Source organism: Schistocerca americana, chromosome 4 (genome assembly GCF_021461395.2).
Source record: "Schistocerca americana isolate TAMUIC-IGC-003095 chromosome 4, iqSchAmer2.1, whole genome shotgun sequence".
Lineage (NCBI taxonomy): Eukaryota > Metazoa > Arthropoda > Insecta > Orthoptera > Acrididae > Schistocerca > Schistocerca americana.
Window position 1 is genome coordinate 136,204,780 of NC_060122.1, and position 15,061 is coordinate 136,219,840.

The following is a 15,061-nucleotide window of genomic DNA, read 5'->3' on the forward strand; positions in this document are numbered from 1 at the left end:
GATCGGTTGAGATTGCGTTGTAACGAGTTATGATTTAATGGTTGTCTGATGATGAATTCTAGAGAGAGAGGGAGATGTTGTTGTAGGTCATTTAACCACTTATTTCCGTTGTTCCGTCAGGGTGCATCAGTTGTGTGGCATAACCTGCGTTTGACTGGTATACAACTGTGTGTTGTGTGTGTGACTTAGAGCACTATCGACTTACGATCCTTAACAGCAAATCTCTCAGTCATCAGACGACATCTATATCATGTGTGACGATGATGAAACATCTCCAGTCTGTTTCGGCACTTTCCTCTAGACGAAGAAAGATTAATGCGACATACTCCATTCCCCTGTCACATGTTGGGTAAATGAGCGAGTCTCCAGTTTCATAAGTATGGTGATACTAAGTTAGTGACAGGTGTTTGTGAGATACTGCAATTCCCATGTATACATCTGCTTGACAGATGCCCTGTGTTACGGAATTAGTGAGGTTCAAAAATGGTTCAAATGGCTCTGAGCACTATGGGACTTAACATCTATGGTTATCAGTCCCCTAGAACTTAGAACTACTTAAACCTAACTAACCTAAGGACAGCACACAACACCCAGCCATCACGAGGCAGAGAAAATCCCTGACCCCGCCGGGAATCGAACCCGGGAACCCGGGCGTGGGAAGCGAGAACGCTACAGCACGACTACGAGATGCGGGCATTAGTGAGGTGATGATGTGTAATTTCACATGTCAAACACCGCTGATATGCGTTTGTCTGTTTCCTTAGAAGTGATATTCACCATTACTACTGATCATTTTATAGGACTGATGGGAGCATAGTATAATTTCTGAACCGTGATCGTGTGTGAACAGTGGACGGTGTACACCTCTGCAAAGCTATATTGTGCATGTATCGCAAAGATCGATGTTTTAAGGAAGTAGTTTTCTCATTTTACAGTTTGTCCCCATAGTATATCGTAGAGAAACCTGCAAGGAGAAAATATGTCATGTGTTGGAAATACATTTCTGACATTGGGATATTAACAGCGTTGCATTCCACATGACTAATAGGTCGGAAACTGCACCACTCGAACATTGTAGTAAGTTTTAAGTGGAGAACTGTGTAGCCTTAGGAGTGCATGTGTTTATGTATACTGTAGAATTTCTAGTGTAGTTGATTTTCGTAGAACGCTTCAAATGCCATCTGTCTGGAGCTCCATCATGCATAAAAATCACCCATTTCTTCTTCTTCTTCTTCTTCTTACCATCTGCTATTACATCACAACACTTTCATGTCGACTACTACACACCGATAAGTGGTGCTAACCTCCTCCACATGTGCGCATCTGGAGAAATCTTGTGCATTTGGATGGGTACCATGAGCAACACCGTTGGGGAACAGCAGTTAGGAATTCGGCTGCAGGGAGGGTTGGTCAAAGGCAATGCGAGGAAATCTTTCAGTCTCTTTCTAAGACACACTGGTATCACTTACAAGAAAAATTTATGAGACATGTCAATCCATCGCGGATTTTCGCGTCAGTATTTTTCGATATCGCTAGCATTCATTATTGGCGAAGTATTATACTTAATAGTAGGGGACGCGCGATAGATTCGCTATGATCAGCGGGCTTATGTAGTAGTATGTGTACTCTGGTCAGTGTTCCAACAAGTGCAAAAAAAAAAAAAAGGCTTTGGCCTCTCATAAAATAGGTACAGGTTTGACGTGGGAAATTGCGATGGCCGTAAAGGGAATGAAAGATTCTTTTTACACGGTAAATTATGTCCAATCATAAGAATGCTACAGATTTTCATATGTCAAGAGCCACTATGGGCAGCAGGGGGAATTTCCCATACTTCACTCGTTGTTGAATGTAGTCAGATTGAGGTTACACTCGCCGGCCGTTGTGGCCGAGCGATTCTAGGTGCTTTAGTCCGGAACCGCGCTGCTGCTACGGCCGCAGCTTCGAATCCTGTCTCGGGGATGGATGTGTGTGATGTCCTTAGGTTAGTTAGGTTTAAGTAGTTGTAAGTCTAGAGGACTGATGACCTCAGATGTTAAGTCCCATAGTGGTCAGAGCCATTTGAACGATTTTTTGAGGATACAATCGTAATATTTAATTGTAAGTACAGTGATAAAATATATGTGGCTGGCTTCCTAGGACGAATCTCTCTGGGATGTGGGTCGCAAGATGGCAGTGGCCTGTCGCGAACGACTGACGTTTCCAGCTTACAGTATGATCCGTCTGGACTGGAGAGCCTGGCTGGGGTACTGGAATGTAGCTGACCTAACCTTGTCACTCTCTAGGCTGGTGAATAGCGAACTGATACTCAGTATGTGTTGGGCAGCCTTCGTTATCGTGTATGTTCTCTGTGGAAATTTGAGAGGATTCAATATGGGCTTGTGTTTGCGCTGAACATTATTCCCTCCCATGTAAATTGTCCATTTGACCGCTTCTACACATTTCCCGACTTTATTTGGTTGAGAGAACATCGATTGTGGTGTGTGTGGTATGCATCCAGATGCTAAAAAATGGGTGGAAGACACTTTTTCTGGTTCTCTGGATATGAGAAATTTCATAGTTGACTTTCTAAAGTACAAGGATGATTTGAATCTGGTCTGTCACTGACATCAGTATTCAAGAGTGGAACTACCAGTTCCCTCTATTTCTTCGAGTTTTCACGTAAAGATCTTCGAAGACGGGGTAAGTTTCTAGATAGTCAGTAGATTAAACCATGTTCCACCTCGCTGCATCTCGATAAAGTTTCCGGAGATACAATTACCACTCTTTATCTTCGGGATTATAATACGCAAGCGATACTGCTATGAAGGCGATATTGCTATGTGCTTGATATCGAGAAGTATCGTGTAAATGCTACGGTATTCTGACAAACCACGTGAAAAAGCATGTGTTCTTGTAATCCCAGAGTCTGGAGATGGATGTGGAAAGTATGGCAGTAAACAAGCAAGCAAGCAGGTCAGGGCCGGAAACATTAACGCTTTTGTGCCGAGGGGAATGAGCCCAGCCTATGTATTATAGTTCGGATAGTGACTGCGGTCCACTGAGGGCGCTCTGATAACCGCTGGCCACGCTGGATAACCGACCGACCTCGCGGAAAATATCTCGTGCTGCGTGGAGTATACACACTGTATGTGCTTATCTGGTGCGCTTCTTTTTTTTGCGATCTGTCTGTATTCGCGGTATGATTACGTTTGCTGGTCGATAGCTGTATGCAGTATTCAAAAGTCATCATTTTGTATGGTGCAGAATGCGAATTGTTTGTTTACCACATCGATATGATTTGAGGTGATATAGCCTGGTTGGAGATCGATTTCACGTTGAAATCTTCAATCTTCCGTCAACTGGATCAGAGCTGTGTAATTGAGTAAGTGTCTTTGACTATGGTGTACATATTTAATGATTTGTAGATCACTTTTGCAGGGATTTACTCTCAGTGCAATATGACTGCTGTATGTTTTTTTTTTTTCGATGTGTACAAAATAGTTCTGCTATTCAAAGTCTAGTAATTCGTCCTTCTGCAGAGAAAAATGGCTGACAATGCTCCAACACCAGCAGCAGCAGCAGCAGTTTGACGAGTTTCACACGGAAAAATTCAAGCTTTCCTCGTCATTAGGAGAGCAGTGTAATTGAGGAAGTGTTTTTGGCGATAATTTCAGTAGTTTATGATCTATAGAGCAATTTTGCAGGGTTTAACTGTCAGAGCACTGTGACTGCTGTATGTTTTTTCCATTAGATCTGCACAAAATAGCTTTTCCACTGAAAGGCTCGTCTGCGGAAAATGTCGGATAATGCTGGCACACCGGCAGCAGCAGCAGCAGTCCAACTGGTAAATACAGTAAAAATCAATTACAATGCCCCATTCACAAGACTTCTTTTGTGAGGGGTATAGGAGCCTCTGAAGACTGGTTCAAATAAGACGGGTACATATCATCTACAAACGTTCTGAGAGTCATGTGATGTTTTCTTTGTTCGAATGTTCAAAGACAATTCTAAGCAGACCATCCTCTTCTCGTGGGTCGCTTTAGAGCATCTGCAGACCAGCAGCTGTAGACATCGAAAATTCACCGGAAATTCCAGCCATTTTTCTCGTCTGAAGGGCAGTATTTCCAATTTTGTTTGTGTAATTTTTCTGATTTTCCTATCTGTGTTTTGGACAGCAGTGTGTGCTGAGAGAAGTGAGGAAAATAATGTCCCTGACTCCAACTGCAGAAACAAATATAAAGTAAGCCCACTCATCGTTTCAGAAATGTAATGCACAGCAGCTGTAAGACTCAGAAATATTTCTCTCTCTCTCTCTCTCTGTTGTCAGTTCTTCGAACAGGCTGGTACAGCTTGAAAAATGGTAAGCATCATATTCTTAGAGTTACAGAGATATTTATGTCAACTTCCAAATATCGTCGTTTTGGTGTGTGGAATTAGATCTTGCAGTAGATATCGATTTCGGGATCAGTTTGTCACAAAAACGTATGAAGTGTCTCTGGGAGGTTTCAGAAGTGTTCAGCAATTTTTTTTAGTGTCTGTGTTCAAGTGTGGTGGTATACATCACAAAATTTAGTGTCTGTGTTCAAGTGTGGCGGTGTAAATCACAAAATTTAGAGTCTGTGTTCAAGTGTGGCGATGTACATCACAAAACTGACGCGAGCTACTGTGCACCAATCTTTTTTGAAGGTGTCTTTAGAGACCTACTCAGTTGGATTTTGTAACACCTGAAACAACCCATTGTCAAAGCCAAATGTATTTCCCACAAGATCTTTTGGATAGTTTCGCAAGTGTGTCGCCCTCTTTTTTTTTTGGTCTATGTTTAAACATAGCGGTATACGTCGTGAAATTGAAACAAACTACTGTACAGTGATCTTTTTGAAAATGTCCTTAGAGACATATTCGATTTTATTTAGTAACTCCTGAAATATCTCGTGCTCAAAGGCAAGGGTATTTTCTACAAATGCGTGCGAAATGTTCAGGAATGATTTCACAAAAATTTCGCGATCTTTTTAGTCAGTTCCTCAGGACTGTTTAAATATTCTCACGTCATCTGCAAGGTTGTCTCTCTCTCTCTCTCTCTTTGTGCTGTGGTACATTTTGTTCCTGTGACATCTTCAAGTTTTGCATGTGACAATAATCCCCAACACCATCTGCAACAACCTTTGAAGAAGTTCGTGTTGAATGACAAAGTGTATCCGTGCGCCGGAGATGGGAAGGCGGAGTTTTTCGTGTATTTCCAATGCAACATGAAGCGCTTAGCGTGTTGCCCTGCTGCTACTGCTTGTCTGTGCCGTAAGCCGGCGTGGAGACTCTTGGGGGGCAGGGAGGCCAGCGCATGGCCTCTCTTCCAGGTTGTCTCGGAGACCCTGGGGTGAACATGTTCCCTGTTGCACTTTAAAAGACTGATTGACCGAACTGTTACCGAATGATCTGCAGTTACAGCAGACGCATTTTTCAGCATAAGTCGCGGAGCGTAGCTTAGCACCATCCTGTTGCTTTGCTTATTCATTATTCAATGAAGCGGATTAGTCTTCACCAAATAGCATTGCTATCAACACACTCTTCATATGCTAATATACCCATCCTTCTCCAGCACAGACATCTCATACGTTTAACACAGTGAACAATTACGTCCACCCTCCCACTGCAGCAGCTAGACACAGACTGAGTCCTTTTCCCGCCATATTTTTCCCCAAACCACCATTTTGGATTACGTGACGGGACGGAAAGGGGGGTGGTCAGTTGGACTCCGGACCTCATGGTGTACACTGAACATACCAGATGTAGCTACTGCTTATGACAACTCAAATTGTTGAAATAAACAATACAGACAAAATAAAGACGCCCATTCTACCTGAGAGCCTAGCATAGACTGAGTCCTTATCCCACTAATTTTCAGTTCAGGGAGGGGAGGGGAGAAATGCATGCAAAATAAAGACTTACATCCATCCTAACTGACAGTGCAACACAGACTGAGTCCTTTCCCTGCCCATTTCCAGATAAAGGTTGTGAGGGTAGTGGAGGGGTGTGATAAAAAGGGGTAGGGGATGGATGGGGTGGGGTGTGGAGGGGAGGGGGTTAGGTAAGTGGAGGTAGCCAATTGACCTATTTTCCTGCCAAAATTTGAACTTCAAACCATGATGTCACTATGACGATGCCACATCTAAGGCCGCCATCTTGGATTTGCTATCATGAATAAATTTGGCAACAAAGCAACTTGGGGTGGTGCTCTGTTTGTCGCACTACTTACATTAGTAGGTGGCACTTATATGTACTACCGTATATAATGATAATTAAGTGTAAATCATACAATTTATGTGACTTATGAGATGAGCAGTGTTGTCACAGTTATCTCAAGGTGCAGAAGTAGCCTTTGTAGACTGAAGTCTATGTCATTATTATTAAAAGTATGCATTAACTGATTTTCTTAAGGTGGATGGGTTTTCATTATCTTTGTAATACATAAAACATTATTATTGCACACTGCACAAGAAACAGGAGAGTTTTATGAATTAGACTAAATTGCACTATTCACAGTCATCGAAAAAGAGGTCTCGGAAAATGTAGGGGATCTAGTTGATTTTACCAAAAAAAAGAGGACATGATGGCTATATATATGTGTGTGTGTGTGTGTGTGTGTGTGTGTGTGTGTGTGTATGATTACAGATAAATGAGTGTACTTATTGATGAAACATTGGAACTCAACATGTGTCTGAGCATGAATATAGTTGTGGGGTACAGTATGAATGAGTGGGCATCAATGAATTGTACAAAATCGAAGCGTGAAGAAACGATAAGAAAACTATAATGAAGAGAAGTAGGGGTTTGCGTCGGATTGTAAAATTTCGTCTACAATATTAAAATTTTTTTTAGGTTAGATTATAAATTGGTCATTATATATTATGTGTAGTGACCTTTTGTTCCCAGTTTATTATCTAGACATCGAATGATATTATTGTCATCGATAAGCAAAATATGAGCCAGTTGAAAATTATATTTCATTTTTTGCTTGTTCTAGATCTCGTACTGTCATGAATGCATAATAAAATATTTATGTGAGCATTCATTGTGAAGTATGTATGTGCCTACCTTAAATTGGTAACCTAGACATCTGGTTGTAAGAACGTCCGTTCCTATATCCATTACAGTAATTTGCCAAGACACTATACTTTTATGCCATGTTTCTGTATCGATGTGTGCACTGAAAGTAAACAATTACGTAATACGGCACTATAATTAGAAATTTCAATATGATGTCTACTGTGAGAGGTAATGTATAATACACGATGTTACAAGTTGTAAAAGTAGACATTTTGAAAGAATCGTGTTGAACGAACGATTCTCATAGTGTTATCTACTTTATGTCCTACTTACGTCGTTCGTTTAGACCGTAACAAACGTCTAGTGGTAACTGCCTTACTGAAAATAATTTTTCCGGTCTTAAAAATTTATGGACTATTTTTCGCTAGTGTCTTTTCCTTTTTATATGACTGGCATTATACTATTTTCCATTTGAAATGATTCACATAGCATATTTTCATACACTGTCACACATATATTTATAAGAAACCTAGAAAACAATTATTATTTTTCACGAGACTCCGTTTGGTAGCACTCCTTGGTATTACTCTTTCAGCCTTAACTGGTATCCAGCAGTATGTAGCAGGCAGCAAACCCAACACATGTGTCACTTCCTGACGTGCTACACTTGTGCAACTCTGTGTCACCATAAAGACGCAGCTGTAATTTTTAATGACATATTGTCTTTTTATTATGAGGTAATGTTACCTTAGGCATATATTGGAATTATAAACTTACTATAAAACTGATGTAAAAGTAAATTTGTTTTGTTTCAGATTCACAGTCCACGTCAGTGGTAGGAAAACAAACGCGGGGTTTAATGCACAACATCACTTCATAGGCTGTACTCTGTGGGTACGTGACAAAGATGTAAAATCGTTAGTTGACGATTACAGCTACTGCAGTGCGAGTATTTTTGTAATTTCTGTAACATTTCAGAACTGAAGATGGCAAGTTAGTCCTGTCGAAATTAGTATACATACACGCGAATAAGGCAACGAAAAACTTCACATCAGAAGCTTTCTTTATACTGTATTAAGTAATCGCTTTCCAGCCAACAATGGCAGGTATTTGTGATAATATACGTTGTTAATAAATGCTACTGTAATAGTGCCACAACGAGGGTGCAAATCAAGTTAGCTTTATGTATGAATTGCAACAGTCATGAGTCATAGTTAAATCTGAGATTGGACATGGTGAGCTGATTGATGTTAATGAACAATGCCTTTAAGGCGACAAAGACGCCACTATCAGCACATCGCTTAGTTTGAACTAGGTCGTATAACAGGGCTTAGAGAAGCTAGATATTTCTTCAGCGATATTGCAGAAAGACATGGCAGGAATGTAGCAAATGTACATGTTTAGTGGCAGCAGTGAACACGGGAACGTCGGTCGTAAGAAAACCGGGCTCGGGGCGGCCACGTGGCATCACCGAGAGGAAAGACCATCGTGTTCGTCGTATGGCTCTGTTGCATCGTGCTGCAGTTACCCTGTAACTTTCATTCCACTGACTCCAAATCACCGTTTACGATTTCAGTGGTGTTAAGTGAGCTCACTGGAAGGCAGGGTGGTGGTCTGTTGTGTTTTCTGATGAAAGCTGTTTCTTCCTCGGTGCCACTGATAACGTGTTTTGTTTAGAAGCACTCTAGTTGACGGGTTCCCAGGTAGATACCGTGTTTCTTGACTTCCGCCAGGCGTTTGATACAGTACCTCAGTGTCATTTAATGAACATAGTAAGAACATATGGACTATCAGACCAATTGTGTGATTGTATTGAAGAGTTTATAGATAACAGAACGCATCATGTAATTCTCAATGCAGAGAAGTCTTCCGAAGTTAGAGTAATTTTAAGTGTGCCGCAGGGGAGTGTCGTAGGACCGTTGCTGTTCACAATATATATAAATGACCTTGCGGATAACATCGGAATTTCACTGAGGCTTTTTGCGGATGATGCTGTAGTATATCGAGACGTTGTAACAATGGAAAATTGTGTTGAAATGCAAGAGGACCTGCAACGAATTGACACATGGTGCAGGGAATGGCAATTGAATCTCAATGTAGACAAGTGTAATGTGCAGCAAATACATACAAGGAAAGATCCTTTATCATTTAGCTACAATATAGCAGGTCAGCAACTGGAAGCAGTTAACTCCATAAATTATCTGGGAGTAGGAATTAGGATTGATTTAAAATGGAATGACGATATAAAATTAATCGTCGGTAAAGCAGATGCCAGCCTGAGATTCATTGGAAGAATCCTAAGGAAATGCAGTCCGAAAACAAAGGAAGTAGGTTACACTACACTTGCTTGAATACTGTGGGATCCGTACCAGATAGGGTTGATAGAAGAGACAGAGAAGATCCAGCGCGCTTCATTACTGGATCATTTAGCAATCGGGAAAGCGTTACGGAGATGATAGATAAACTCCAGTGGAAGACTCTGCAAGAGAGACGCTCAGTAGCTCGGTACGGGCTTTTGTTAAAGTTTCGAGAACATACCTTCACCGAGGAGTCAAGCAGTATATTGCTCCCTCCTACGTATATCTCGCGAAGAGACCATGAGGATAAAATCAGAGAGATTAGAGCCCGCAGAGAGGCATACCGACAATGTGAGACTGGAATAGAAGGGAGAACCGATAGAGGTACTCAAGGTATCCTCCGCCACACACCGTCAGGTGGCTTGCGGAGTATGGATGTAGATGTAGATGTAAATGTAAATGTAGATGTTGTGCTCCCATTCATGATTAACATTCCAGAAGTTGTTTTCCAACAGGATAACACTCGCCGACATGCCACTGTTGTAATCTAACATGCTGTACAGAGTGCCGACATGTTGCCCTGGCCCGCTTAATAACCAGATCTGTCTCCAGTCGAGCACATATGGGACGTCATCGGATGACAGCTCCAGAATTTTCTACATCCAGCAATAACTGTTCCTTTATTGATTGACCAAAGGCAACAGGCATTAACTCCAGCCCGCAAACTGACATCCGGCACCTGTACAACACAATGCATGCAAGTCTGTATGCTTGAACTCAACATTCTGGTGGTTAAACTGTTTATTAAACTACCAGCACTTCACATTTGCAATGGATTATCTCGCGCTTACATTAACCTGTGATTTTGCAATGTGAATCTCTGAAATGTGTTACATAGAAAAATGCATTCTCGAAAATTTCATTACTTACATTGACTTTTTTTGATGCATTTTTTCCGTCAGTGTATATACGCTGAAGCTACTAGATATTATGTAATTAGCAACCTAACCTGCCCCTCCTTGAAATAACAAATTCACTGATTGGTGTATTTCAAAGAAAGGGGAAAAGCAGAGCATGTGACAGAGGTTGGGAAGAGGGATGAGGTTTGGAGGAGGTAAAGGGATGGGGAACTGGCCGTTATTGACTGTTTCGTTTATATGTCTATAAAGTCATAAGATCTGACTGGGAGAGCTTAATGTTTGTAACACAATTACCAGCTCCGCTTGTGGGTCTCTTTTCAAGAAACGTGTGGCTTTTGAAATGCGAGTGGAGGGGTAGCATCTAGGCTTTGAAGTTAGGGATGTGGGAATAAAATGGGTAGGGGGAGGTACTAGGGTAATAAAGTAGTAAGATATACAGAGGGCTATAATGTTGGGGAATGAACAGCACATGTGGACAGGAGGTCAAGGCTAAATTGTGGTCCAGGATGTCAACTGCATTGCTATACAGCTTTTTTTATAAATGCCTACTATTCTAAAATACTGCACATTCCTACAGAATTTGAAAATTATAGTAGATAACTATTAAAAACCCATTCATCTTTGAAATTTCAAATATTTATTAAGGAACGATAGTATACAAGTGAGAACATTATAATGAAGTAGAAGATTGTTCCTAATATTTTAATTCATGTAAATATGTCAGCAGTACCTACATATATGTATGATGACATGGCATGTCACTGATGATATCGAAGTTAAATATATAATATTTTGACGAAACTTCCACTTAATTTGGTCATAGTATAAAATACTATGTATCACAATTGCATTGTTCAGTGGTCATACTCTAAATGGGCTTAGTATTTTTTTGGACTACCTTGGCCTTTTCAACACCCTTCACTCTGTCAGGCATGGAGTAGATCAATTTTTTAATGGTACTGATTTAAGTTTCATGGAGCCTCACTTTCAAAATCACTTCCAACAGCTCCAGTTTCGTCGCGTGCTTCTTCTTCTGAACACCTTTCCCAACCACTCGCACAAATTGTCTATTAGATTAAAGGCTTGGCGAATTTCCCAGCCACTGAAGTTCGCTGATACCCAATTAAGTTATATGAGAATGTATCTGAAATGATAGATTTGGACCATATGTAACAGCAGTAACTTTGTAACTTGTACTACAGAGATGAAATAACCAAAATTCACCTTCTGTGATGTGTGGCATTTTCCTGTTGGAAAATTAACTAGGCATTTGGGAAAGCATTATGTGCAGTGAACATCAAAGGGCGCCGGATCACAACTTCATATTGATGACGGTTCATAGTTCCCTGAACAAAGTTCAGCGTTCCAGCTTCCACACCATTACCGATGGAGCTTGGTCCAAGGTCCGCATAAAACAGTCAGGTTATATTCTTTCATTGGGTTCACCCTAACGTGCTGTGGTTTCTCACTCATCAGGTGTCAGGGAAAATCGGGTTTCATCTCGAAACACAAGAACTCACCACTGTTCTTTTGCCCAGTTTACATGCGGTCTGGTCCGTGGAAGCCTCTTTTCCTCATTTCAGCAGTTAAAAGAGGCTTCTTCTTGGCAACTTCAACCTTCATTTTGATTCCACAGAGCCTTAACAGCTGATGAGTTTGAATCAACTTCCTTTGTGTCTTATCACGCATTTGCCGGTTCAGCTGAACTAGTGCTCCTGTTTTTGCGGTTTAGTCGACGAAGTATTCTGTCCTCCACGGACAAAGCAATGCGTGGACTCCTGCTTCGTGGTAAGATTTCCATATTTCCTTCGCCCATCAGCTTCCGCATCTTTGGACTCCCAGCTGATCAAAAAATGGTTCACATGGCTCTGAGCACTATGGGACTTAAAATCTGAGGTCATCAGTCCCCTAGAACTTAGAACTACTTAAACCTAAGTAACCTAAATACATCATATACATCCATGCCCGAGGCAGGATTCGAACCTGCGACCGTAGCGGTCGGGCTGTTCCAGATTGAAGCGCCTAGAACAGCCCCTCCACTTCGGCCGGCCTTCTAGCTGATCTCCAACAATTATTCCCATCGGAATTCTAGTGTCGTGTAAAACTTTGATTCACTTTTTATTTCTAGGGGTTAATTCATGAATTTTCAACATGACGGTAAATTAAATGCACACACGCACAGTAGGAAGAAAATTTTGAAAAATCCAGCAATACTTATAGACAAGAGCCAGGGAACGCCAAACCTCAGTTAACGCAGGGCACCTTCTGAGCCAATAATCGGTAATATGAGATCACAGTGTTGCTAGGCATTGCAATATGGCAACCCCCCCACCCAAAAAAACGAAACTACATATACATTACTGCGTGAAGACGTGTAATTAACAGAAACACGCACTGGAATCAAGGGCGAGCAATACTTTAGAACACTACTGTAAGTATATTTGTAGTCAGAGGCGATCATGATGTTCTTCAAGAAACATACTTTACGAATTTTGAAGTTTCAGGTAATTCACTTCGTGATCTCACTGGTCGCTGCATCCACCTTCCAACCAAAGCATCAATCTACTTTTCAGCAACACACCAGAACGGCAGTAGCTCTACTAATCAACATCACGTCGTGTAAATCTCCGTATCATCATCACCATCGTGAATTTGAAACCGTTTATACTACAATAACGTCCACTTGTTTCGTCGTTTTTGGTTTAAATTATTCTAATTGTGACAGTGGTTTCTTATTCATATTGAACGAAGTAAACCTCTGGGGGAGAAAGAAAGTTTCTAGGACTTCTTTTTTCTCTGGGTAACTGGAATAACTTTTTACATGTAAATGTGTGTATTAGCAATAGTACAGATCTACTGCAGTGACTTGCATTAATTGCTTGAATAAATATACACTGTGATAGGTAACACATCGACTGTGAGTAATTTGTTTCAGATTAGGACTTTTGCCGGCCGGAGTGGCCGAGTGGTTCTAGGCGCTACAGTCTGGAACCGCGCGACCGCTACGGTCGCAGGTTCGATTCCTGCCTCGGGCATGGATGTGTGTGATGTCCTTAGGTTAGTTAGGTTTGAGTAGTTCTAAGTTCTAGGGGACTGATGACCTCAGATGTTAAGTCTCATAGTGCTCAGAGCCATTTTGAACCATTAGAGCTTTTCTTCTAGGGTGTATGCCATGGGCGAGGTCTGGCACGAAAAAAATGTGACTGATGCCTCGATTTGTGTACATACCATGTGCGTTCTGTTAGTGGCGGTGCCTGCAATGTAAGACACTCATGTCGCTCTCTTCTGAGTTGAAAATAAGATTAAATCTGAGGAGCGCCAGAACAAAAACCGATAAATCCGAATTTGCTGTTAATACTGAAAGTAACAAATAGTGATATCTAAATGGCTGCACAAGCTATAAAAAGAAGAAACACACCATAAAACACTTGATATCGCGTTGTGCTGAAAATTATTTTGTGGCAACATGTATTATTACTCCCGTATCTCCCCCCTACAGCTCAAACACGCGAATACAGCAAAAGTGGATATATCTGGTTTTGTTCCGGCGCTCGTCGTCTCTAGTACAGTGCTAGTACACTACGGCTTAGCTGAGAGCCTTTAATTAAATCGTCGCAACACAAGGACACAGTTCAAGGTTGAGGAACACTCGTAAATATGCTATGACAAAGAATTCGTTACTACTGTGAGCAGTCTCTCTTCTTTTCAATTCGTGTGGTTCGGTCGTGTCCTTCAGTGAGATATTAGTCACAAATACCGAAAATTTAGATGATCTTGCTTGGTATGATGTCACTTGCTTTCTATCACACAAATGCTTCACAGAGCTTCATAGTTCTAATGAACTACAGTACTAGCCATTAAAATTGCTCCACCACGAAGATGACGTGCTACAGACACGAAATTTAACCGACAGGAAGAAAATGCTATGATATGCAAATGATTAGCTTTCCAGAGCATTCATACAAGGTTGGCGCCGGTGGCGACACCTACAACGTGCTGACATGAGGAATGTTTCCAATCGATTTCTCATACACAAACAGCAGTTGCCCGGCGTTGCCTGGTGAAACGTTGTTGTGATGCCTCGTTTAAGGAGGAGAAATGCATACCATCACGTTTCCGACTTTCATAAAGGTCGCATTGTAGCTTATCGCAATTGCGGTTTATCGTATCGCGACATTGCTGCTCGCGTTGGTCGAGATCCAATGACTGTTAGCGGAATATGGAATCGGTGGGTTCAGGAGGGTAATATGGAACGCCGTGCTGGATTCCAACGCCCTCGTATCACTAGCAGTCGGGATGACAGGCATCTTATCCGCATGGCTGTAACGGATCGTGCAGCCACGTCTCGATCCCTGAGTCAACAGATGGGGATGTTTGCGAGACAACAACCATCTGCACGAACAGTTCGACGACGTTTGCAGCAGCATTGACTATCAGCTCGGAGACCACGGCTGCGGTTACCCTTGACGCTGCATCACAGGCAGGAGCGCCTGCGATGGTGTACTCAACGACGAACCTGGGTGCACGAATGGCAAAACGTCATTTTCTCGGATGAATCCAGGTTCTGTTTACAGTATCATGATGGCCGCATCCGTGTTTGCCGACGTTGCGGTGAACGCACATTGGAAGCGTGTATTCGTCATCGCCATACTGACGTATGTCCGGCGTGATGGTATGGGGTGCCATTGGTTACACGTCTCGGTTACCTCTTGTTCGCATTGACGGCACTTTGAACAGTGGACGTTACATTTCAGATGTGTTACGACCCGTGGCTCTACCCTTCATTCGATCGCTGCGAAACCCTACATTTCAGCAGGATAATGC